General features: G+C 39.8%; 1 protein-coding gene across 6 annotated transcripts in view; it reads left to right on the top strand.

Moving 5' to 3' along the window:
• The first annotated feature begins 437 nt into the window (after positions 1-437).
• The window catches only part of RGS17 (regulator of G protein signaling 17), a 69779-nt gene continuing 42749 nt past the window's right edge, over positions 438-27467 (top strand). For 2 of the 6 annotated variants that reach the window (XM_068184641.1, XM_068184637.1), the window contains exon 1: positions 453-593. The gene's annotated coding sequence lies outside the window, so the exon portion shown is untranslated. Of the gene's footprint in view, positions 598-1143; positions 1253-2037; positions 2059-27467 lie in introns of those variants that run through there. The other 4 variants (XM_068184638.1, XM_068184642.1, XM_068184639.1 and 1 more) reach the window with 4 other exon arrangements.

Genomic DNA, 27467 nt, shown 5'->3' with positions numbered 1-27467 from the left:
GTGAAAACAAGACCGCAGCCCAGCAGCTCTAGCGCTTCACTGCTCAGCACGGCGCTGTGTCGCTCCCGCCGTCACACGCTGCCAGCCCACGAGCGGGGATGCTGCCGCTCCGCCGCCCCGGCCCCGCCGCCCGCGGAGCCGCCCCGCTCCTGGCTGCCGGGGAAATGTCCCTGCGACCTGCGGCGGCGCCCGGCCGAGGGCCGGGGCGGGCCGTGACTCACCCGCCGGGCCGAGCGGGGAACTCCCGCCGCCGCCGGGCTCCGCCGCCGCTGGCAGAGCGCATGTGCGGGGGCTCCCTGCTCCGCGCCGCTCCTCGCACCCTCCCGCCCTCCCTTCCTCTCCGCCGCCCTCCCTCCCTCTCTCTCCCTCCTTCCCTCTCTCTCCCTCTCTCTCTCTCTCTCTCTCTCTCTCTCGCTGCCCCCCTCCCTCCCTTCCTCCCTCCCTGCCCGCCTGCCTGCCGCCGCCTCCCTCCCTCTCCCCGCCGGCTGGGTGCTGAAGTTGGGCGGATGGCAGCGAAGCAGCTGCGCTAGGGGACGAGCCGCACCAGCCCTTCCCGGGATCGCTCAGCGCCAACTGCACGCAGCCGGGCGGGGGTGGGTAAGGCTCTCCGCGCTTATTTCAGCCTGAACCGTGATAAACGGCACCAAAATGTCTGCTTTATAGTGATGCAAAGGGTGTGTGTGTGGGGAAAACCACACCGACCAAAGGGAGGGACGTGGGGGGGAAGAGGAAAAGGAAGGAGGGACACCAGAGGGAGGATGGATGGATGGATGGATGGATGGATGGATGGATGGATGGATGGATGGATGGATGGATGGATGGCGGGCGGTAGAGCGCAACAGAAAATGTATTCACCGGGGTGACAGGGTGTGTGTAAGCGTGCCTGTGTGTGTGTAACAACGGGCGGCTTCGGCGCCGAGGTTGCAAGGTGGAGAGTGTGTGTGTGTGTGTGTGTGTGTGTGTGTGTCCTGCCCGCGATGCACAAAGGGGTGGGAAGAGGTGTCGCCGGGCTCTACCCGCGCCCCCCATCTCCGTCGCCCCCCGATTTGTGCTGGGGGTGCCGCGGGGCATTCACCGCGCCGGGCGATGCTGCCCAACCCGAGCAGGGGAGGGATTGGGCCGCCCCCGGGGAAGCCGGGGACACGGGCTGGCGGTGTGACAGCCGCCAGATCGGAGGCGAGACAGCGCTCCTCCTGTCTTTCCTCTTGACCTTCCCCTGCCTGTAACGTGGGTCTCCTTCGCGAGAGGAGAGGTGGTGTAATTTTTATTAATATTATTGTTGTTGTTGCAATCCGAGGAACCGGCAGAAGGTGAGGATGAACAAGCGAGTCGTTGCTCTATGATCAGGAGTTGCTTTCCCATCCCTCCCTCCCTCCCTCTGCCCCCTTTCTCGGTTGCCGCCCCTGGCCGGGCCGGACCGAGGCCGGGGAACCCCCGCGGGCAGCGGCTGCGGAGTCCCGGGCGGCACCCAGCCTCCCCCGCCCGCCGTACCCTGCGGCACCGCCATCCCTCTGCCCCGGCCTCCTTCCCGCCCCTCCCCTGGAAATGTCGGCGGGAGGCGGGCGGGGGCCGCGGGAGGAGCAGGTGGCCGGGCGCGGCCGGCGGGGCAGGGATGCTCCCGGTGCGCCGTGCCGGCTCCGAGCAGCGCGGGACGGCGGCGCGGCCCCGAGCGGAGCGGGGCTTCCCTGCGCCGCTGGGGAAACACCCGCCGCCGCGGCACTCGGTGCGGCGGGGATGCGGTGCCGCTCCGCTGCCCGGCGCCCGAGACCCGCCGTGTGCTGCTCCGGCGGGGCTGCGCCTCTCCTCGGGATGAAACCGCACGCAATTAAGAATTGCCTCGCTTGCTCGGCTGCCAACCTACCATTCATCTCTATCTCTTCTTCTTGATGTAGAAGGAAACCTTACTGGTGCTGTCAGGCTTAGAAACAGCAGGGCTGAAATTTATGGTTTTCAGTGTTTGGTTTCTTCATGTCTGTATCTGGATTTTCACCTACGTGTGACATAGGTTTGCAGCCAGATGCTTTTGCAAAATGGATGAAATCTGAAATACCCTTCTAGGTAAATATAAGTAAGTTACATATTGGCTGGCAATACTGTTATGGGTAACAGGTGAAATATAGCTTCCTACAAATGTAATATTCATACATTACAAATGTGGGAAGTTCTATAAAGGAAGTTGATTCTTTTTCACATCAGTTGATGCTAGTATCATCATCCTTACATAAATCACTGGGAAATTTACCTGTGGTACAAGCCATTTAGGCAAACAAACTATTTAACCTTTATAGCAAAACAGTGTTGCACACTGTTTTCACTGTTATCAAATACATATATTGTTTCTAGCTCATACCCAGAAAAAGCAAAGTCCTATTAAAAGATAAGTGAGCCCCACCCCACTAAGTTTATGGCCTAAAAACGCAAATGGTATGATACACCCAAGTACTTGCCTCCCTGAAATAACGTGAGCATAAAAGCATTTAAATGCCTTTCTCTATCAAGGCCTTAGATCCTTTTAAGTCACCAAAATAAGAACATAATTTAATTAAAAGAATACGATCAAATAAATTGCTATAGTGAGTTGAACATCTAGTCCAATATCCTGGCTCTGACTACAGTCATTAGCAGATGCTGAAGGAGAAAAACATAAGAAACAGGACTGGCATACAGGGATCTTTTCCTGGCATATCCTTTTAAGTTTCAGCAACACACAGAACATGGATTTCTTAAAATGGAGTTTGCTCTCAGACCATCATATATAATAACCTTTGAGTTTTCCTACTCCCTTTTAAAAAATCTGTTTATGCTTTATTCTCAACCCAGTTCTGTGGCAATGAGCACCACAATTTAATTATGATTTGTGTGAAAAAGTACTCCTTTTGTTTGCTATGAACCTGCTGCCTGGTAATTTCACTCAGTGCTCCTTAGCTGACAAGGAGCACATTTTGTGTCTATGTAAGGTGCCAGGAGTGACCTCTCAAACCAGAGCAGGTACAGCCCTGGCAGGTCAGGTCCCTTCATTTTACCTATCATCAAGCTGAGAGGCCTGCCCAGGATTGTAAAACTGTACTCAGCCCTTAGTCTTTCTCTTGACATCTACAGATAAGAATAGTTATTCTTCTTCTTGTTATGCAACATGGGCACTTATGCACAAAGAATTGCCCTGAACCCATGAACTTTTTTCAGGAAGGCTACTGAAAAGCTGTCTGTTGAAAAATACTTCCTGCACTGTTGATTTGAATTGAAATCTGACTGACAGCTTGGTGAAAAATTCCCTATCCCAATGCAGTTTTCTACCTACCCTGAAAAGAAGATGAAATATTTTATTCTTAACTGCAATTCTTATTTTTAACAACTATATTAAATACAAATGCAAGCTATATGTCGAGGGGCATATATATGTACATATATATAAAAACTCTGTACATTTGAAGTAGCATCATTTTCTAGTTGTTCTGTGTAATGTTCATTATAAGGATGTGCATCAACATGCACAGTTTCGAAAGGAAAGTTTAAATGTCCCATAAAATGTAGCTGATTTATAAGGAGCTATAAAACAAATGTTCTTAAGAAGAGTACTCCTTAGTTCAGTCTTGCTTGAGGAAGTATTGATCAGATCAACATTGCAGAATACTTCCCTGGTCTCAGTGGTAGCCACTCTTTGATTTTGTCATAAGAATAATAAAGGAATAAGAGACCAGAGAACTACAAAAGCACAACCCAGTCCCAAAGACACAGAAGTTGTGTCTTTACAGTTTTAATTTGGCAGCAGACACTACTTGGAGCAACACAATCCACAGCAGAACGTGATGAAGTACAGAAGGGTAGAAACCTGTGAGTTGTGAAATTCTTCACAAAAAATAAAATGCTGGAAACCTCAGATGTGTTAATCCCCATCTCCCAAAAGACTAAAAGAAGGAGAGGCTGAGTGGTATTGTTATGGGGACAGGATAGGAGGAATGTCAGCCAGTCTCAGACTTAAGCCAGTCTCAGACATGATTTTCTACTTACAAGTGGCATATGTGTGTCTGTGTGTGTATATGCAGCAAAACATATATATATCTGTAGTTATATATATAGTATATACATTTTTATTCACTAAAAAAAAAACACCCAAATTTTACAATCCTAGTACTTTTAAATAGCACTTTCTTACTTGTTTTCTTCACATGCATGCCTTTAAGTATGAACATATGGAGATTCTTAGGAATACACCAGAAGTGTACTAAGTGAAACAGTATTAGCTTTTACAGAGATGCTCATTGCTGTTCCATTAGCTCCCTCCTGATCATGTCTTCATGATGTCAGGGATTTATTTTGCACTCATACCAAGATTTCAGCTTTTCTAGTGAAAAATATATCCTTACCATACTAGTAGTGCCTATTCTGTGAAAACAGAATGAACATAAAATTCATGTGCTAATTGGCTTGAGCTAAAATTCATTAAAAACTAAATCCTTCACAAAATTTAGCATTTCTATTGACATACCCTTTTGCTCTAAGTAGTTTTTATAATGAAATAAAGCAATCAAACTTTCCATACCATTAATTAATTAAAAGCTTGTGCATAAGGTATAAAAACAAATGAATAGATTAAGTTGTAATTAAGTTTATAATTAAGTTTATATATAAATTTAATTAAGTTTATAGCTAATGGCTATAGCTATACAGGCTGTAAGTAGAGTTGTGTGAATAGCTTTGCTGCCGACTCCTGGAGGTCCACTGAACCCCCCAAAGAGGCCCAGCACTTCAGCTTGGCACTTCTGCAGGTCTTGGCTACAGAGGGTCTGAGGAAGTGAGCTGCATGTGTGTCTCATTCTGATTCTCTGGAAAGTTAACCATTTCAGAGAGGTGTTTTCTACAGAGATTTTGTGTCTCTACTTGAAGTTGGGTATTTGCTCTCAAAAGGTTTTCCTTGGCATGACTGCTGTCTCTAACATGCACAGAGGAAGCAGCCAAGTGGTGTGACTGTGGCAGGGACCTTGGGGAATGCTTAAAGCACACAAACAGATGAACTGGGGGTCTGCTCTGCTCCTCCTGCCCAGCCACCATGTAACCTGTGCCTCGACCAAACTGACATAAGGGCTCGATTCCCTAGTGTGCTTTCTCTGATTTGCACTGCTCCAGTGATGCAAAATAGATGTAAACTCAATTTAAATGACTTGTGTGCTTTGAAAAACTTGTGTTGTTCTGGTATATTAATGAATCTGGATTTAAATAAGAGTATTTTAATCAATTTAAGGTTGATTCTATCATAGCATCATAAAAAAAAATTGAATCATAGCTTTGTCTTTAAATTCTTTGCTTATAAAATATAAATGAAATGCATCTTAACATCCATACAATAGAAATTTTCATACATTATTTACTTTGTGAGCAAATAGCAGCAAGTTCTTAGAAATCTATAAATATCTAAATAGAATATATGTGGGAAAATACAGTTAGGGAGATAGAACAGAAATAAAATTTAATAAAATCTTAAATCCAGCAGCCAATCATTAAAAACATGCACACACCTTAAGCACTACATCCGTGCTGCATAATCTTTCTCCAAACAAAACCAATATATATCTAGTCCAGGTTCTTCAGTGAGAAAGGGGTAAATTAGACAGTGATGCATTAACACAGCTATGTAGCCTCTGCTATAAAAGCAGCTTCATTTAAAGCAGTTTGGCTGCTCTCTCCAGTGATGCCAGCTCTGTGCTTGCTGAAATATGAGAGATCACAAGCTGAACCAGTGTATATAGCCCATCTCTGTACACACAGACCAGCAGAGAGAATGTCACAGTAGCACTTGAGCCACTCTGTCTCAATCCCTGATTAATCGATTATGCCACCTTACTAAGCAAGACTTGAGGTCTTTTTTTTTTTTTTTTTTTTTTTAGGGAGCCTGAACATGGTTGGGGCAGTTTTGCTGTATTATGTTTTCCTGTGCTGTGGTATGCTGTAACAATGTCTTCATTTATCAGCAACTCATGTCAGTTAAAGTGAAATAATCCTGTGAGAGAAAGCAATTAAACCCCAGGAAGCATGGATGAAGGGTGTCATGGTATCCTTGGCACAGCACTTTTATACCTGCTTCCAAGACCAAGTTGGACACGGCTTTGAGCAACCTGGCAGGGGGGTTGGAACTGGGTGATATTTAAGGTCTATTCCAGCCCAGACCAATCCATGATCCTGTGATTCTCTGATACTGTATTTCAGACAGCTTTCAAGAGACTTCAGAACAGTGAGCATCCGTGGCAGCGTGTCCTAGGCACGTCGCAGCTGTGCAAAGGAGCTGCAGGAAGCCCTGACATTTCTCACAGTACCACTGCCTGATTAGTATCACCGTATATCTGCTGCTCCCTACATATATTTTATGCAATTCCCCTTGCCATTGACTGGGACACCTTCCACTAGACTGAATTTCTCAAAGGCCCATCCAACCTCACCTTGAACACTTCCAAGGACAGGGCATCCACAGCTTCTTGGGGCAACCTATTCTAATGCCTCACTGGCCTCATAGTGAAGAAATGTATAGTAAATTTTTAATATCATTGTTACTGTTTATGGTTTGCTTAATGGGAACAACCTTCTGAAGTAAGGAATTTCTTATCCATTCTGCCTTATTTTGACAGTACTGCAGACAACACATGCTCTCTGATATTCACATTGCACCAGACCTTTGGGTAGTGTAGATTCTGCTCTCAACGATTTGCATCATACGAAAATTGAGAACACTGAATAATAACTTCCTGTACAAGAGCTTCACAAGTAGCCTTGATTTAATGAATGTAGGTGGGAAGTGTCATCCTAATTACTCAGTGTCCAAAAGGTACTTTTATTTCCAAGTCTTATTATCTTCAGAAATTACAAAGTCCTAAAATATTAATCAGATGCTTCATAGCTTTCAAGATGGATTTGGGAAGAGTGAGATGTAAAAGTTATTTTTTTATCATTCATGTAGAATGGTTTAAAAATATATCTACTGTGTTGTAATGCAGTTGTCTTATAATGGTCTGATAATCGAATGGATACAGTTTGGTATATCTGATAATCCGGTAACTGGAATGTCATGTGTAAAATTTTTTCACTATTATATGTATTACATTTGTCCAAGTATTTCTATAAACACTTAATGACCTTCACAATGTACAAACCCCAATGATGTTAATAAACAGAATCTCAGCTATATGGTAAGTATTGTGCTGACCAGAATAGACAAGGCTGTTTTCAAATTTTTGATTATTTGATAAGTAAAATTAAGTCACAGAGCAACCACAAAAGAAATAAGTACTCGTGTGGTGAGAATCTTGAAAGGATAGGGGGAATATCTATAACCAGTGAATGCAGCTACTTCGTAAACTATGAAGTTACGAAGGCAGCAGCTTTGAGCTGATAGCTCATGTAGGACTGGGCACTGGTCAGTGATTCAGAACACACGAATCTGACTGGTTATTGAATTTGTCCTCAGCTCTCTCTGCAGAAGGACCATCCCATATCCAGCATCTGTCTCAAAACCTATGCCTACACTGCTAATTGCAGACTAGGATAGAGATAGCTGACAGACACTCAAAAATCTAGTAAAAGCAGAGCTAACAAGAAAGTTACCTTATTTTACCTCTACTATCGGTATGTCATTGTGCATCCTGCAGTACAGACTACTCAGAAACTCCTCCTGAAAGAGAGGAGAAGAGGAGAAGAGAAATACACTCCTGAAATTTTTCTATTTTTAACCTAAATGCCTCCTGAAGACATTTACCACCAGATATGTTCCATACTCCTTCAGTCATTGTCTCAGCTTTTCTTACCCTGCTTCAGCTGATCAGTAACCATCCAAGGAAATCACAACTGTTTTTTCAATAGCAGTCATTGCTAAAATACAGAAGTAACATGGCGCTCATGTGGCTGTCTAAGATTCTGGCTTTTTGTAGTCAAGGTAGTACAACTCCTGTGAGTGCAGGATTGCACTGAGCACTTCTTTTAGTTGCCAAGGCTCTCAGTTTTTATTAAGAGTCCCAGATTTTTTCTCTGCGAACTAACAGAAGCCTAAGCTTTTGCACCAGAACTTGATTGTCTAGGTACTGAATTCTTAGGATGGTCCCCAGACCTGACTGGAAAGTTACCACATTCCAGGGATCATTCCCAATAAAACACTAATATGAGACTGTCCTGTTATGCAGAGCAGGTCACTCTAATTGTACGAATGAAAGTAAATTGGCCATTTAGCCTCAGAGCCAGAGAACAGGCTCAGGAACTGTTTCTTTACAGTACAGGCCCATCACGTCTCTTCAGAAAGGCCTCTACCTCTGCCCTGCATTATTTCTTCTCAGGAATATGGTATTAACCAAAGGAAATGGTTTTTGCTGAGATTTTTGAGCTTTTGTTGTTCCCTTGACATTTGCCTACCACAAACAAGAACACTGCAGACTTTTATAGTTCCTTCTGTTTTGTTCACAACAGAGGGGTATGTTGTCAGGTTGTATAAATGAACATATGCTTGAAGGATCCAGTTAGTAACACACCTGCTTAATAATTATTCCCCATGTTTAATTTCAGATCGAGATTTATCAGCTTTTAATACATTTAATATTTATCATGTTGACTTTGACCATGTTTATTCTAGAATCAAAATGTTGTGTTCACTAACAGAAGTCAACATATTTATATTGACAATACCATCAATTTGGAAATCTGATATATAAAATATTAATATCACCATCTCATATCCCTCTCATATGTATATATATGGTTTTAAAAATTACATTTAACATAACTCATATTAAATGGCTTTAACTATACTGAGTTCACTCAAGTCCTTCATGTGTTTATTATTGTTAATATTCTATCAAACCCGTGGGACAAGGAGATTATTATTTATGTTCAATATTATTTTTTTTCATACATAACAGGAGAGAGAGTTGTTTGAAGATATTTTTAAAGAAAGTGTAAAGTTTAGGGTAGGTGAGTTGCTCATATCTGTATGTGCATGAGGTAATAGGAAAGTTATATATCTTGTATGACCTTACTTCTGCTGAGCATTTTTCTTGGTCAGGCATATAATGCTGTGGCAAATACAGTGTCCTGGTTTTATGCAATGTGACATTTCAGGAACTTTTAAGAAAATAGAGAATCCAGAAAGATGAAAATAGTAGAAGAAGAGGTGACTCCTCATCATCATCACATTATTATTCTGAGAATCCAGCAATTTAGCAAGCACTAAGAATAAATAAAGAAAACATTACGAAAAGACTATTCCAGATTTTGGTGATTTAGACCTAATAAGTGCTTTTTAATCATTCCATCATGCTGTCTTTTCTACAAGCTCACCTTTCAAACAACCACTAAATTACCTTAGCATGCTAAGATAGCAGCACTGCTTTTCACAGAACAGAAATGCAGATACATATCAAATAAGCAATTAGAGGATCACACAGTGAAATGGTGGCAGATGCAGAAGTTAAACATACAGGGCAAAATTCTTGTTGATTTCAAGGGTTAAAATCTAACATTAAGAATCTTATCTCCTACTTCAGCTTCCTTATTACCAAAATAATGCTCAAATATAAACATCAGAGAGAGCTTAAGATCCAGAAAATCTTCATATCCAGACAATTTCCAGGACAAAATTAGGAATTTGCAGCTGAATGAAAAGTTAGTCTTTCTGATCAAGTATTCTTACTCATTTGAAGATGACCAGGGTAAAACCTCTCCAATTTGTTCCTTTGAATATGTAATCTGAATATCAACATGAAAAATATTAATTAGGGTAATGCTAAAAAAAAATTGCTCAGTAGGCAAAACACTGCAAAAACATGAATATTTTGGATGGTTGAGCAATGTAAACCTGCATTTAAAAAAATGAAGACGAGAGAATGGAAGCATATGGCAAGTAGGATGGGATACCTTCTGCAAATATGTATCCCATAACTTTCAGCTCATCAGTTCTTTAAAAAGATATGGGATTTTGGGGATACATTAAACCGCTACCTCTAGATCTGTTATCCTCAGAAAATGACTTAACTCCAGTATAGTCAATTCAGTCCTGTTCATAACAGAATAACACCTGTCCTAACTTTTTCAAATTATGCATTAAAAAAAAAATGCACATTTCTTTTAGCTTGATTGTTTTCATTACATAAGTTCCTGTAATATCACAGCTATAGCACAATAAAATATTTTTACAGGTAACAACAGGGAGTGGACTAATTAGTCAATGCATACCTAATTCTAATAATGAAGGCAGCATACGATTTCTTAACCCAGATTACTCTGAATTTTAACAACACTTCAATCTTGGATGCAATCAGAACTAGGGGAGATGATTTACTCAGTCCATATCAGCATATACTTTATATATGCTTATATATATTCATTTGTAATTTAGCCTCAGAAGCTTTTAATTAATTGCCTTCTGGTTATCACTGTGAGAGGACACACCCATGGGCTGTGGCTACCACCAATCAGCTTCTTCAGTAAATTTCCCGTGAAGTAGGCTGATGGCCCAAGTAAATGCAATTTAGTTTATTTTGTAAAGAAAAGAAGTAAGTTACTGTATATCCCTTGAAAGATGGGGGAGAGGTCTCCTTGAATTCAAGAAAATATGGTCTGACAGAGCTTTAATGTAAGAAGACTAAATTTATCGGGAAGCACGATTTATTGCAGATCCAGCTACAGATGGGAGACAGTTCTTAGGGGTTTTAAGACTCCAAATAATTGAATTCCTATTCATGTTCAAGACATTTTTCCATTAAAATGAATGGGCTTCTAAAGCAGAAACTATTCTTACACGTAATGCTAATCATCATTCACATTTTAAACATAGGACTGTAGGGCTCTGTTTAGGCTCTGTTAAGTAGAAATTGTTCTGATGGGCAGTGAGATCATACACAAGGGGACTGAATGCCAGGGACACCTTGATTTTGACTGCTTAATATTCGGTGAGGTACTATCTGGAATAATCTAAAGATAGTATTTTATGTTTTAAAACTAAGTTGGGTGCTATTCATACAGGAGACTGCCTTTTTTATTGATTTGTTTCTACATTAAACCCTGAGCTATTTAGGTGACATATTGTTTAAAATTATGCTACAGTCCTGTCCTCTGAGGTAGAGAGTGTGTCCAGCAGGGTGCCAAGGAAACCGGGCAGGCAGTGCATGCTCAACAGCACTCTGGGTTAGGCTGCTGTTCAGTAGCATGGCTGATTCCAGCAGGTGCCACAGTAGCAACTTTAGGAACACTGGAAAACAGGCAAGTATGCTGAGGGAAAAACCCTAGCTAATTTAATCCCAAACTCTGTTTGTTTCCATCAACCTTTTCTTTCCTTCTCTTGATCAAGTTGATATCAAGAGCAGGAAGTGTTTTGTTTTGTTTTGTTGTTGGTTTGGGTTTGTGGGGATTTTTGTGGGGGGAGAAGGGAGAAGGTTGCTTGGGTATTCTCATTTAATTAGGTTTAGTGGGTTTTTGTTTTTTTGGGGTTTTTTTAGGTTTTTTTGTTGTTGTTTTTTTTTTATGTTGTTTGTTTTTTACATCTGTTCTTACCCAGAGGCTGTTCCGGATCTCCTGTTGAAAACCTTTTTCTCATTTCCAGCCACATTCACTCAAAGACTGCTTATTCTCCATTTGCTCTTGTGCAAGGATCCATATTAAATTGTTCTTCCTCCCCTCCATTTGTTCACATGACACATTCATATCCCTCCCCTTTAAACATTTGTCCCAGAATCTCTCTTTAGATCAAATGGACATGAAAAAATGAAGAGAACATTCAGAATGCAGAATCTCTAGCTTGTGAAACGAGGAGGCTCAAATGTCCTGGCAACAGCTCTCCTCCCAGTCACAAAACCCCTCCTCCAGCCTTTTCCCTTCAAAATTAATCTGTGGAGCTCCCTGGAGTAGGAAGAAAATAAAGCCTGTGTGACTGCTGCATGAGCATTCTCTCCTGTTTATGTAAAGGGGATCCCTTGATAAGGAATATTCAAGGTGCAGCTCACACCTGAAGCAATCTTAGAAGTGTGCTGCTTGAATTTCAGTGCTGTGTGACCCGGTATGATCCTCACTGTGAACAGTAGCAGCAAAGGACATAAGGTCATGTGCATAAGAAAAGATTCACCCTACATATCTACATAAACTTTGGGGCAATCTAAAGGGTTTTTTTGGGTTTTTTTGGTTTTTTTTGGTCCGTCATCAAAATACATTTCCATGTTGATTTGGATACAAAATAGCTTCAATATTAGTATAATTTCTCTTCTCAGACAATACAAGTCTTTCAGGAAACTCTTTTCTATGTTACTTAAAAGTGCTTCTCAATCTTGGTATCCTGTGGAACTAGGTAAAGATGTAAAATTTTAGTGTAGACATGTACTAGTGTAGAAGAGAAGGGTTCCAACAGTAGCAACTGTGTTGAAAATGCATTGCTTCACCTGAGCACATGAGATTGAACAGTACAGACAAAAATATCATAATTTTGATTTGGTGTGCATGACTCACTTTCTAAAGAAATGTCAGATCACAAGAGAAAATTAAACATTTGTCAAGGAAATTAAGAATCCGGGCTACTAAGATGAATTGGTGATTGTTGGTGATTGTTCTCAGACTTCAGTTCTGTTATGTTGACCCACTTGCAGACTTGAATGGAAACTGATCGTTCTTCTTTATAAGGGTTTCAGAGTAATGTCTAAAAAGTTGTTTTTAGAGCCAAGGAGAGGTTTGAAATGACAATAACCACCCCATGTCCTTTATTCCACTTTTTAACCTGTAATCCTACCTGCTACTATGCACTGTGAAAAATAGCACCATCTCAGGACAGGCACTTAACTAGAAAAAAAAAATTGGCTGCACCCAAGCCTTTGGTGGCTGAATGAGGATCAAACATTTAATGTAATCAGCAGGCAGCTCTGCCTCCCACACTTTCCTGCAATTATGACATTCAGTTTACTTTTTCTATTTAAAAATAATTGTATTGTTCAAACAGAAATAAAACCATTCAGAAAATGTCTAAATTTGGCTTTCAGACTCAGATTTTGAATGCCTGGTCACTGCTTCTGTAGTGATGTATAATGGAAATGGAAAGGTCAGTGCTATTAACACATTGAAAACATCTCCATCCACATCTACTTCCTAAGATGTTGCATGGATGAAATACCAGCAGGCAACATGTGTCACATGTATTATGTGTGTTCTGTAATCAGAAGGAGCAGCTACTCTAAGGTTGGAGGTCTGAACACACTATTACAGGCATTATGGAGCTCAGAGACTCCCAACAAGCATCTTGGGACAACACTGAGATGGCCTGGCTGCCCATCTATAACACAAAATTAGCCCTTATCTCTTGAGTGTCCAGTGGATGGTCCTCTATCAGGCACTGCACATCCCACTCACGTGGGAGGCCTGGGCCTCCCTGGTCCTGCTGCTGTTGTGATGCCACACACAGGCACAACTGATCTTGTCATCTTGTTCCCCAGAGAGCAAAGGGTTCCTCAGTACATGCCTATTCTTGCTAGGACTCTAATCTGCAACTCCCCAAAAAGAAAATTTCAGGACTGAATTTAAACAGAATACTGTTGACAAAGATATCTAACCTGTCATGGAACATCTGGATGACCAATTCTGAGGTCTACACACTCTAAATGGTATGTCATACCATCATCCAGAAGTCATGGGTCATGGCACAATTATAGCAATAAGGCTGTAAGTGGAAGTGAAGCCAGAGAAAGGAACTTCCAGGAAGTTTGAGACATTTAGATTGTCTTTGAGAAGCATTTAAAAATATTCTCCATGAAAGTTTCACAATACTTGCCTACAGGTCTGTCCCAGTGAAAAAACATGTTAATCCAAATCAGTAATTATAAGGCAAAATTCCTTCCGACATTTACCCCCAATGAATCGATAAATATGGACACAGGCATTCACCCTAGGAGAAAAAATCTGCAAAATCCTTCTTTGTGACCAGACATGCAGGTGGTTCAATTTAATTCTCACTAATTCTTTCCACAAAGCTAAAAAAAAAATTCCCCAAAGGAAGAAGTGCTGGAGTCAGCTCCACAGAGAACAGAAGTTTATCCTATTCACTAACTGGGATGAATCTTCTATTGAGATGCTAAGTGTTGTTTCATGCTTTCCATACAGCTTTCCATAAGATCTAAAGAACTTTTTATGATACATTTATATTCATTGTAAGATTTTTGCCCCTGGTTCTCCAGCTGTTTCCTGCTTACATCCTGAGGCAAGAACTGCTGAACTTGGGGAGCAGGAAGACTGAATTATAGACAGGGAGAGACAATTTTAGAGCATGTAGATCTCAGAATTGGTTATCCAGATGTTCCAGGTGAAGGGAGAAATCTCAAGAGCAGAAGTAATAACCACCACAGACTGAGAGAACACAGAGAAGCTGAAAAGGACCTTTAAAATCTGAAGGGGCAAGAAACAGGCATAATAGACAGTGAGACTGAAATCTCAGTAGATAGCAGTGAAGAGTACTGAATGTAACATGCATCTGGATGCTAGTTAGTGAAGAAAGAAGGAATTAGTAAAGAACAGGTGAGTTAAAAGGCTACAGTGATAAAGTCTGGAAGTGTGGAATAGCAGAGATGGACACTGAAAAATAAATGTATTAGAGCCACTTTTTAAAATATAAGCTGATTTCTAATAGCTTTTGATTATTAGAATATGTTTGTAGCATTTGAAGAATTCAGTCTTATAAGAAATTTGTTCAGCCTGATTATTAAGAGAGATATTACAGAAGTCCTGTCTTCAAAAAAGTGTTAAAATTAAAATCACTCCTTTATATGCAATAGATAATGGCATATGGGCAACAACAACAAAAAACCCACACAAAACTCAGGTTGTTTTCTTTTCCTATCTGCAACTAGAATTTGCTTCCGAAACACTCAAAACTATGTGCCGTTCAACTAAATTTCCTCGATCTAGAGACAACAGGAGATAAGAGCCAACAATTAGATGATGCTTCTATTCCTGCTCCTCCTTTCTGATCCTATACCATAGGATCAGAATAAGTAAAATGCCTCTGTCTAAGCAAGAGCAGATGATCTTGAAAAGAAAGGAGATCAGCTTTCCCAACGCTATGCATTCATTGGATCTGGAGATCTGCACGTGAAGAGGAAAGAAGGCAGACAACTTCTGATGGCAATGAAAGGTCACACTATTTGCTGCATGTGGCAAATCTACTGGAGGCCTTTCTTACCTGCAGCACACTTTCTAGTACAAGCCTATGGTCCTAATGAGGAAGGTACTGTTGAGTATCCTGATCAGTATCCTTAGCATTTAAAAACTAATTTTTTTAATTGTTTTTGTCTTTTTTAAAAAAAAGAGGCGATTTCCTACTATTCCAAGTTTCCCTAAAATTATTTTCAGCAATTCTGTTTATGGAAGATGCATAAATATTAGAGTAGCATACTTACTGGCACCACTGGTGTCCTCTGGTAAACAGAAAGTGGCAATTTCAGTAATGCCATAAATATACATTCAGGGATCAAATCTAAGAACTCCATAATTCAGAGGATACAGGCATTTCTATTAGCCATCTTCTTGAGGAGACCACTGGGCTTAGATGAGAATTTAAAAATGCAATTAAAATATTTCTCTTAATTTAAACATTTTCTGTTGCTCCTTCTTCCATGCAGCCTTCCAGGGTGAGCTATTTGTGCGCAGGTAGAATTGGCCTAGCATAGAGATGGACAAGGAGGAATTTATATTTTTTACTGTGATGACAGTAGCTGCTGTATGCACCTCGACCCCAAACTACTATATATCCTAGGCATCCAAACTAAGACTTAGTTGGCTTTCAGTCCTCTAAGAGGACTCTGAGTTTTTAAGAAAACACAATGTCCCATTCCCCTGTCACCCTTAGGTACCCAAATTTCCCCAGTCATGTGCATTGAGTGCCTATTACTCACGCTTGAAACTGCATCCTGCTAACTAGGTCACAACCAGCTCTCAGCAGGACATGTTGTCTGCCAGAGATCTCGGAGGAGCTTGGTCCAGAAGGCACGCTGAGCGTGTGCTTCTCATTTTCTAAAAGAGCTGAACTCATCACAAAACACTAGACACAAATGAACTGTCAGTCCAAAGCACAGCCAGGAAAGGAGGCTGGTCAGATGTAAGGTTTGGGGCAATTTCATCCCTCCTGCCCTCACCAAAACTCTTGCCACTTTCTCAATTTTTCTTTCATGAAATAAAGGAAGATGGTCAGGTTCAGCCAGCATGTGATACACCTGGGTTCATTCAATGTGAAGCTGTGGGAATTCAGACCTACCCCTTCCCACCACAGAAAGTCTGCCCTAATCATCAGTTTCAAAGAAATTCAAAGGCAGAAACAGTCTCCATTGTTACCATTGACACTGTGCTGTTTTGCAAAAAAAACCTACCCAAAACCCCATCAAACAATTCAAGATAAATTAGCCAGGGAGACAGCAGAGCATCCACCATTACAATGAGAAGAGGAGCAGGAACAGCTTGATTTCTGCCTTTTTCTAAGTGCTAAAGAGTGTGGGTGCCACATTATTTAATCTTTGCAATATTGAATAAAAGCAAGAAAGCACATCCACCATCTCATCTTACAAAGCATGTTCTAGTCCATAATGTGTTTTTTTTTTAAGGAATGACTCAGGGTGCTAAATCTAGGTGAGGGCCATGGCTGCAAATCTCAGTCATTCTGCAGTCCAGGCTGGGTTTCTCCATTCTGGGAAGGGACAAGGGCAAAGCACTCTCTTGGTCAGCAATCCTTCACTTCTAGTTGTGCAGCATTTTATGCCAGTCTAAGCCAGACCTGCTGCCCCTCTCTTCCTGCCACAGAGAAGTGACTGCAGTGAATCAATTTGGAGAGTTAATCCTCCTGACAGCAAATCAGTGCTTCTACAGAGGTTGTTTTCTGCCACAAAACCTTCTTGATTTGTTTTACCACTTGGTAGAAACACATCAACCAGAAAGCAGGGGTTGAAGGACTGATGGCTTGAACTTAATTTGACCAAAGTTGCCAAGGAGCTTCATGCTTGGGGTGCTGCTTTTCAGAATTCATTCTGAGGTGTCTCATGTTGTCAAAGTATTGCAGATTCCCAGGTACTTTACACAAGGCTGTTCTCTTCTATGAGAGGGAAAAAAATACAAATCCAACAAAAGACCTACAGAAATATACATACACATGCACACACACACACCTCCAAACCCCACAAAAACCACTCTAAAAGCAAATGGCTCATAGCCTCTCTGGACTTAGAGCTGTCTGGTCTGAGTAGGAGCAGCTTTGGGGAACCCAGAACTCCGCACAGTGCACACTAGAAGCAGAAGGAGCATCACACTGGCTTTCTTATTTCCTCTTTTTGGAAAAAGCTTGCATGTAAACTGATTTTTTCTTTTCCTTCTTGTGTTCTATTTATTGGGCTCCAGTTATAACTTTCATGATTATGCTTGTGTTTAATATTTTTTTGTCGTACAAAAAATACGATCATATGCAATAGGACTAACTTATAATAAATAACTGAATCAAAAGCTAAAAAAAGTGCTCAACTTACCAAATAAATAGAAAAATGTAATTAGGGTGCACATTAAAACCAGCACAGGTGCCTACATGGGACAAAGACTAAACCTACAGTAAATGTTGCTTAGAACAGACAGCCTGCCAAGTTTTCTTTGAAGAACTGGAATCCTAAAAGGTGTTTATCCTTGCATAGAAGTTTGGCAGCTTTGTGATCATCTACACCTCTTATCCTACAGCTTCTTTCTCTTTTCTGTTTACTAGTTATACTACAATCAAGTCTCCTTAAACCTCACCTGGGTGAAAATACTCACCAAACCTGGATTCTGGGTGAACTGAAGGCAGACCTTTTCTAAGCATTTCATCTACAACAGCTTTTAGTCAGGGCGAAGAAGAACTCTTCTGGGAGTTGTGTCAGACAATTTTAAAAATTTTTCTTTCTGTAGAAAAAACCCACTTTTTTAAAAATCTTTAAAGTGCTATGAGAACATCAAACAAAACTGTAAGGAAATCACTTCCTGGGGTCAAGACTCATGCTGATGCAAGTAGAGTGTGGATGGATTTAGAAAACTCCTTTTAGCATTTCTGAATTATCTGTCAGTCCCTGGTTCCAGAGACCCATGGAAGAGAAAAGAGAATGTTCCCCTAGTCCATGAAATTATCAGTATGACAGATGTCATATGTGGGAGATAAAAGCTGTTGTTTAAAAATTATTGTAGGACTGAAACAAATAATGTACATCAGTTTTGGTAATTCCAGACAGGGCTCCCTTAATACAGACAGGTACCTCCCACACAGCAGCTTAGAGAAATGCTAATCGTAAAGTTTTACAAGTTAAAGCTTTTCTCTTGCCATTTACATTTCTTTTGTATCTGTCATTATCATCTTGTCCAAGTGCCTCAGAATCTTAAAGATCTTCTGCTCAAGTCCAAGCTCAACTTTTTGACTATCTAATCAAAAAGAAAAATCTCCTTACTCCTCATCATCAGTCACTGATTCTTCCACCTGGTTTTAGAAAGCAAGGTTCATGATGAACAGAAAACGTACTTACACCTACATTTCTTGCATCCCCTGTTAGCTTTGTATCTGCTAACAGCTACATCCCCTTTGATGCAACCTACACACAAAAGAGAAGTCTGGAGCCACTCATTTCAAACCTGGAAAGATTTTAAAATAATATGTAAGTTTCGTGAAAGGGAAAAATTAAGTTTTGTGAGAATACTTGAAATACATGATTTAACAACCTCTATAATGTCCAACTCCTATTGAAAGAAGTAGTTTATTAAAAGACAATAAGCAACAATTTAGTCAGGTTTCTTAAAATCTAGGATAGTCCTCAGCTATTGGATGATCTTTCCTCTCCAGTTTGTTGACTATCTCTGCTCAGTGTGCTACAGGCACAAGTGTTACTTCCTTTGTTAGCTATCTATTAAAGTTGTGAATGGCCAGCTGTTCTAGAAAGTTTGATGCTTTATGTTCTTTAGGGGAATCTGAACACTTGCTCTTAAAATGCCTCTGGCTTATCTACTGAGACACTGCCAGATGTGAAGGGTTGCAAAAACTGAGAAAGTGTTCACATCTCCATAAACAGATTTTCTATTTAGTTAATATAAACATAATGCTGTTGGATATTTTTTCTCTTTGAAGTAATGTCTTGCTTATACACTGACAAATTTTAGGATATGAGAGAGCAGTGAAGATATACACTGAAAGACAAATAAAATAAAGAACTGTGTGATCTGTTACAGGAATGTAACAGCAGAGAGCATTGATAAAACCAAAGTGCAATAAGTGAGAAGCTTTTTTATGCTAAATTAAACTTTAATTATAAGGATTGCACCAGAAGCTCAGAACTTACTTCTTTAGTTAAAAAGCATGCAAGCATCTTTGTGTGTGTCTAAGAAGCAGACTGACCAATTTTTTGAAGGTTCTCATGAAAGTGATACAAATGGACAGAAATGGGAATAAATAAATAAATGGGGAAGCAATATTTCTATCAATTGTACAATAACTTAGATGGAAAAGGCCACACCATTAAAAGAGAAAGTGTGATAAAAGCATATCACTAGACCACTAAGTTTGCTGTGCACTTTGTTGTAAAAGCTAGGGATCATCAGTCTGAGTGTTCTGAAAGCTTCTCCATTCATCAGGACTCAAAAAAGCAGTTCCTACATTTTGTTATGAGTCAAGCCAGCAAAATGTTTTTAATGGGCTTTCAGGCTTGATTTTGGAATTGTCATAGCATCACTTATGGTAAAACTAGAGGAAATAATAGCATCTGTCTTGAATATAGCTATCTCTGCCCCATTACACCATAGCAATGCCATTAGAAGCAAACTGGTTTTCCTGTCTTCTCTGCGTATTAAATTATCTTCCAAAGTTATAGCATTCTTGCCAGGAAAATTGCTAAGCATGTCTAAAGAATGATTAACTGTTTATACATTACTTCAATTTCTCCATCGCTTGCCGTTTCTGATTTTCTTTCATTTATGTCTTGAACATCACATCTAAAAAGTAATTTGTTGCCCCCATTTGATAAAAAATAGCCTCTGTATCTGAAGGAAACTAGTGTTCAGCTTGCATCTGAGTTAGTATAAGATTGCTGGGAGATTATGGATTAGCAACTCCAAATTTAAAGAAATTCATCTTTTCAAGTAACTATGTGAAGTATGTGAAGTATGTAGCTAGACTTGGGTTTGGGGTTTTGGTGTTAGGATTTATTTTAAACATCATCCTTCAACCTTTCCCAAAGGAAGCATACTGAAATAACCCATGTAAACTGCAAGTGTGCCCACAGGGTAACTAATGTCAGCTGTCACTGAAGAAAATGTTCAAGTGTGCAATGGTGTAGACCATTTAGCATGGGATAGAAAACTGAATCTCATTCATCTCATTTTGGGGACCAAATATGACATGGTGCTGAAGGACAAAGTATTGTTCTCTTGAATTGGGTATTACTCTCTGCACCTCATAAACTCACTTGAACTAGTGGACTTTGATAGTTTAAACTACCAGAAAGGCATAGCTTCAGCAGTACACCAGGCTGAGATTATTCCTGAAATCTGAGGTCAGTCTGTTGTAACTACATGGCTGCTGAACCTCACTGACTCAAATCAGTTTCCTGACATGGTAAAGCATAAACCATCTTTCTTTTTGCCACATGGCTGTGAGCTGCTCACTAGAGCCTCACAGTAGATATCTCTGTGACTGAAGCATAAGCACTCACTGGATGACAAGGGAGGACAGAGAACAGAGAAAGGCACCTGAGAAAGCTGAGACAGCTGGCAGAACTGCTTTCATAAAGGAAAACAAGGGGACTACGTACAAACCCCTGCATCATGACATATGTCATTCTCTTGAGCAAGAGTGGGGAGTGAACTGTTCTCTGCACTTGCCCAGGAGTGATCCTGACTCATTTAGGAGATATGGCGTATCCAAGCTATTACTTGGCTTTTGGTAGAAGTAATCACTTTGCTTCTGCTTGTTCTATAGCAATTTGATATCTCATTATCAACCTGTCTGTCAAGAAAATAAGTCAAAAATCTGAGTCCTATACCATTCCCTCATTGTTTGTAGGAGTAAAAGATGCAAATTAAAAATCCATTCTGGTTTAAGATCTTTGTCTCTCATTCCCCTGACCATAAAACAGAAGAAAATAGGGAAAAATACCAAAATTTTAGTTGCATCCACTCTGAAATATATTAATTTCTACCTGGGAAACTTTGGGTAATTCAAGAAAACCTTGTGTTCTGTAATATTTAGTTGGTGATTTACTGCATAACTCTGCAATATATCCTACCAAAACCTTACACACTTGCTTTTATGTTTAGCAGGACAGTTACAGGAAACCAAAACTCTGCTTCCTTCTAGGGTTATTTGGGAAGCTGATGTATATCTCATGTGTTTGGAATCTTATGGAAATTCTATGCAAATGCATAAAGATGTTTGCTTGCCAAAACGTGTCTTTGCAATGGCTAAGATGGAGTTAAATCAGAAATACATCTGGACAGCTTTATTGGGTCACTGGTTGAAATTATTATTCTTTGACCTACAGTACAGCTGCTCTTTAAATTATTCTTCTTCTCCAACAGCTCATGCAAAGCTTTTGCTCACTGTTCACTTTCTCATTTTAAAATACCAGTTTATATAGCTTTTCCAGTTTATAAATAAAGGGATGATAAATGGTGCCTAATAATTTTTAGATGTATTTATGATTCAGCAACACTAGAAAACAGCTATGCAAATAACAGATACCTGCCTTGTGAAAGAAATACCAGGGTAATTTCATAATCTTTGAACCAGAACTTTTCAGACACCAGTCACTTTGTATCATTCACTGTTGCATCTCTGATCCATTCAGTTGCCCAGAGAAGAAACCTGCACCAGTTCAAGTGCTGAGGTGCAGTCAGGACAAAATATCTTTTCATAACATGCAGTAAATGTGATTGTAGTCATTCTATTGTTGCATGCATGAAGAGGAGTAATTTTTGTTATCACATATAAGATTTATTTTTGCACAGGTTTACCATAAACACCAGATATTATAATTATTATAATATGTCAGGTATTATATTATTATAATATTATATCTCTCCACATACTTCTTGACTATTTGACACTACCTGACTGTGTGAAGCTCTAGCTTTTCCTCTCCATTATGCTCAAAGTGTCCCATCCCTTCAGTTAAATCATCTCCTTGTCTACTGGTGCAGTCAAAAGGAATTGAGCTAATTAGCAGAGGTAGCCTAGATGTCTGTAACAAAAGAGATTACATTGTCAAAAAGTTCTAAATACTGTCTTTTTTTTTTTTCATTGTGAGATACTCAGAATAACCAATTTAATTCTTGCTGCCACTATTTGCCTTTGTAAATTGCCATTCAAATATGATTGTTCTATTAAGTGGAAAAGTTTTGGTAACTTAAAAACCTTTCATTAGTATTCATTCTAAGCTAAATACTAAGCTTGCTATGGGGAAACACTTTTCTCCTGTAAAATAACCAGGTATACCCAACTGAATCAGTAGCAATCAGTTGATTAGAGGCAAAATTAAGGCATTTATTTACATCATAAAAAGCAAGCAAATATGGTTTGGGTACAAGAAGAATTCTCAATGTATTCACTAAGTATTGTTTTGTCTTTTCTTCTTAACCAAGAATTTATGAGTTCTATAGCTTGAGCTCTGCTTTTTCCTCTGAACTGTTCTCCCATTTTTAGCTATACTGCAGCCGTTTTCATTATTCATGTGGAAACACTCAGGGTGTTTTCAGCACAACTGCTTGAAAACACAATAAATTGGATTCCAGAGGAGAATGAAACATTTGAACCTATAAAATTAGTGGTTTATAGGCAAGTAGGAAATTGATATTACTATAAAGATTTTGTATTCTAATTTTCACTTGCAGGCATCTCTAGGAATGTGTTGACACAGAATCCTGAATGATTCCAGTCTAGAGCCAGAAAGATTTGGCCTGTCCCATGAGCATATTAATATTTTCAAAACTGTTTCTACCCTGAATAGTCGAAAAAAGTCTTAAACATAAACACTCTTCATACATAGGAAAATGTGTGTATTTGGTTTGGCTTATTAAAACAAAGTTTTGTTATTTCTTTATTTCAATTCACAATATAAATTGATTAATTTTCAACCAAAGATTTCTTTAAATTAAAACCTGCTCTTCATTGATACAAAACAAAACTAACTAAACCATTTCAGTGATATATTTTGGCAACTTCCAAACTTAAAAGATTTATAAAAGATTATAAAAGATTATATCTTATAAAAGTTTTTTTTAAAACAACATCTGTAAAAAACAATTGTTTCATCAGTCAGTTTTGATTTTGACAATTGTAGTTTTTTGTAATAAATATTTAATTGGAAAATTCCTGACCATATCTCTGCTGGATTGATATGGGAGTTGGCTAGAAGTTGTCACTGTGCAAAAGAAATATGATAGTTGTGTAACACAAGGAAGAAAAGGAAGCTGGGGAGTGAGGGCATAAAATTTAAGATGATGTTATCTCAGGCAACTTCTTTCCCAAAAAAATCTCATAGTGAGCAGAAAGCATTACTGATTTTGTTTGTTGTGACTGCAAGGGGAAGTAGTATGGCCAAACTGGGATGCTTAATGCCCTGGCTATTTCCCTGCCCTGGAAAGCATCTGCTTTGCAGGACATAGTATATCAACATGCATCTGCTCTGCAGGACATAATATATCAACATGCACAGTGCCAGTAGTTAAAAGTTGAAATTTCACAGGAGACTGGTGTCATCAGTATCACTTTTTGATTAAAAAAAAATTAAAATCTAGATTTTCCTTTACTCCATGGCATAGCCTTTGTGACAGTGATGCCCAAAAAAAGTTTATGTTCTGCTAATTGCAGAGCTACAGAAAACTCTGTACATGTACAGACTTGCAGAGCTTCCTGTTTCTCTTGAAATATCTTAATATAATAATTACCTTGCCGATTACAAAATAGCCCTGCTTATAAAGCATCCCCCCATTTTTAGGCTGAATTTTCAAGAAAAAAATGGAATTGTTCTTGGCTGCTCTTGCACCTCCCACCAGATTTATCACTGCTGCCTGAGCAGAGGTGGTGGTAAGGTGCCCTGCCACAGACAGCAGTGGCACTTGCAGCAGCAGTTGTACCTGTGGAGGTAGAAAAAGTGCAATCATAAGAACAGTATCAAAAGAGTTGGGTACATGTAGGATGAGTTGGAATTCCTGCATTCCTAGGAAGAGGAAATGAGGTGCTGGAGAGATTTCAAACCTTTTTATTCTTCTAAATCAAATCCTCTTTTTTTTTGCCTTCTTTGTTCTTCTAGAGTACAGCAGGAGAATAGTGATTACAGTCTCCCTGTGCAATTCCATCTTTCTAGCCACAGACATTTGGGGGGCAGATATAATTAATCTTTTTCTTGTGCACTTGAGAATGCCTTGGGATATTCTCCAAGTCTCATCTTCAGCAGACACCTTTGTTCCTCAGGGGGAATTTATTCACTGCCACAAATCACTCACTTTGAACATCCTAATCGATATGATTTCAAGAGAGTTTTAATAAATTATGCTGGAAACCTCTGGTGAATAATTCTTCATCTAAAAGAAAACAAACTCTCCTTCAGGAGGTGTGCATCATGTGTAATTACAGAGGAGAACTGAAAAAATGACAAAGATACCTGGATACCTGGTTCACTAAAGCAGCTACTCTTCAGTGTGAATTTTAGGCAACAATAGAACAAAAAGATAGAAGATACTCAGGGTTTTAGTGTAATGGCAGAGGTTGTTCTCTCAACCATAACAGCAAAAAGATTCTCATTTGCATAGGCCTTGCTGACTTTACAGCCCTGGATGTACCAAGAGTATAACAGATCACTTTCTCAGCCTCAATAGGTAATGAAACAAAGTCTGCAGTCTTGAACTGCTGAATGAGAAGTAGGTGGAGACAGAGACAGAATCATTAGAAGTGCCGAAGTGGCTGGCATTCCTGATTAGTGCAAGAACACCCAGGCTCACCACGCCTCTGCAAAGGAACACCTACAATGGACTCAACAGAGTAGTTGCATTTACCATTAAACAAGAAGATCAGAATTTGGCCTTTTGTCACTAAAATGTCAATTCATTAATACAAATAATAGTTTTAATACAGGCAATTAAAATAATGAGTAATGAGAATAGGAAAGGACCCACTCAATTAAAATTATTTTTCTGGATTAATTTGAATTTGAAAAGAGCACGAAGCTGATAGAAGTGACAACGGACTTTTAGAGCATGTTTTTTGGCTCTATAACATAAATTAACTTGCACAAAAATTAGAATTTCAATCCAACGGTAGTCTGCCTTACTTAAATATTTGTGTTCATTTCAGATGATTGAAATAACTGCAAAACTTCTGGCCTTTAATTATAACAACTCCAGTCAACATATTTCAGGCATTATTTGCAGAATAGCACCTTTCCATTGCACCAAGATCTTCTCTACCTGCACTTTCCTACGAGGCACTTCCAGTAAGTGATACATTGTGGGGTTTAGGCAGTGAGGGAAAAGCAGTACGTCAGAGGAGAAAAATCTAGCAAATGCTCCCAGCATTTGGGAAATTGATGAATCATGGCATCAGTGGCAGAAGCAGCCTAATGTTGAACTGAACAACAGTGGGGGAGAATTCCCCCATCCAGAAGCTTAGAACATTACTAGCAAAATCTTTCCAATATTACCACACTGCTGGAAACCTTTAGTGTTGCAAAAATTCTGTTTTCCAGCAGTCACAGGGAAACTCTTATTTGTCCTTGGCACAGCAATATTACATGTTGTTCAGTAATTTGCAGCAAGATACAACTGTTGGCTTCTGCAGAATCTTTTGTATTTTTTGAACTAAATAACTCAAACATCTCTCAAAAAGTTTGCCTAATATCTGCTATGAGCAGCAACACTTAATTTGAGTCTTTTTTTTCTGGGAGAAATGTGGAGTCATAGTTGTGAATATTATTGAGTAATTCACAAGTGTTTCAGGATAGAGTAACTTATTTTGAAGTGTTGTTTATGGATAAATAAATCACAAGTAAGATACCTGGTGACTTCACAAGAACCTGAGTAAGAGTGTCCAGCAACAGCATCTGAATAATTTTTCATAAGCCATCTTTTGGTTCAGCTGATTTAGCTTTCCTGTCAGTACATGTTACTAATGGAGTACTCAACTTCCAGGTTCTCATAATTTTCATTAACTAGATTCAGATTATCTGTAATGATTAGTCAACTTGAAAAGAACTGCCTGCAACCTGCCTTTAACCACTTCCAGCTTGAGACTGAAAGCACTGTCCTGACACGGAAGGGAAGGGTGGCAGATGTATTCACATAAAAATAGGAAAATAAATCTCCCTCCTGTTGTCAGGTTACTGCCTCCTGCAGTAAGAATTGCTCATGGAGTTGTCTCAACCCATTCTGGGGGACCTTATTCCTGCAGTTCCCTCTATGGAACAGCATCCTTCTGTGGGCTGCAAGCAGGGATGGAGCCACATGTTGGGCTTGGAGGAGGGAGGACACGGAGGGACCTCGCAAGGGATGGTGATCTCAGCCAGGTGCCAGTCCAGAGATGATGAAACAGTAATGGAAACTGTCACCCCAGCCTTAGGGGAAGAAAGGAGCAGGTCATCCTCCACTGAGAGCTGGAAGTCTGGAAATGGGAAAGGCTAATAGAGAAGTTTTAGATATTCTTTTATTCTGACAGGAGTCAGTGCTATTTGAAAAGGAATGTGAGCAGGAGCATTATGATGTTTCCAAAAGTAGATGGTACCAAAGAATCTGTTGGGTTATTTTTATCAACTCAGGTAGAGGTGGCTAATGACCTATGGTATGCTCAAACCAGGAGCAATGCACAAAAATGAGCCCCAGAAACAACAAATTTTATAACCAGATATTACATGCAAATAAAACTGGAGTTAAGGACTGGCCTAGATTCCAAAGGTAATTTGGGGAAGGTGAATTTAGATACAAAACCCCATTAGGACTGCAATTTGAGACAAATCCCTTGGCTTACTGAAAGATCCGTAAATTAACTATTATCAACATGTTTAATAGGCAAAGGAAGGGCCTCTGCCTGAAGCTTTGAATGATAAACAAGACTTTGACTTCTGAATGCCATTTTACTTCAAGTCTATTTCCAAATGCATTTTATTTACGTCCTCATTTTCCACAATGTCAAAGTCCACCATGGGCAGCACCCCACAAACAACATAAGTAGGCCCGGCCAGTGTGGAAAAGCCAAATGATCTGTGTTGGATTTTGCCCTGAGGATGACTCTGCAAATTTTAGGAAATGCAATGAGCAGGAGAATGCTTCCTTACAGTCCAAGACAGCCCTGAAATAAAAGATGAATTGATTATTAACTGCAGATATATGGAGTGCTCAGTTATCCAGCGTTGAATGCTGATGCACAGTTAGTGCTGACAGTATTTCAGAGAGAAAATCAGTAGATAGTAACAAGTAACCAGAAGCAGAGTTGTCCAGGT

Source organism: Anomalospiza imberbis, chromosome 3 (assembly GCF_031753505.1).
Source record: "Anomalospiza imberbis isolate Cuckoo-Finch-1a 21T00152 chromosome 3, ASM3175350v1, whole genome shotgun sequence".
Taxonomy (NCBI): domain Eukaryota; kingdom Metazoa; phylum Chordata; class Aves; order Passeriformes; family Viduidae; genus Anomalospiza; species Anomalospiza imberbis.
Note: the sequence above shows the minus strand (reverse complement) of the source record. Positions and strands in the feature narration are given on the sequence as shown.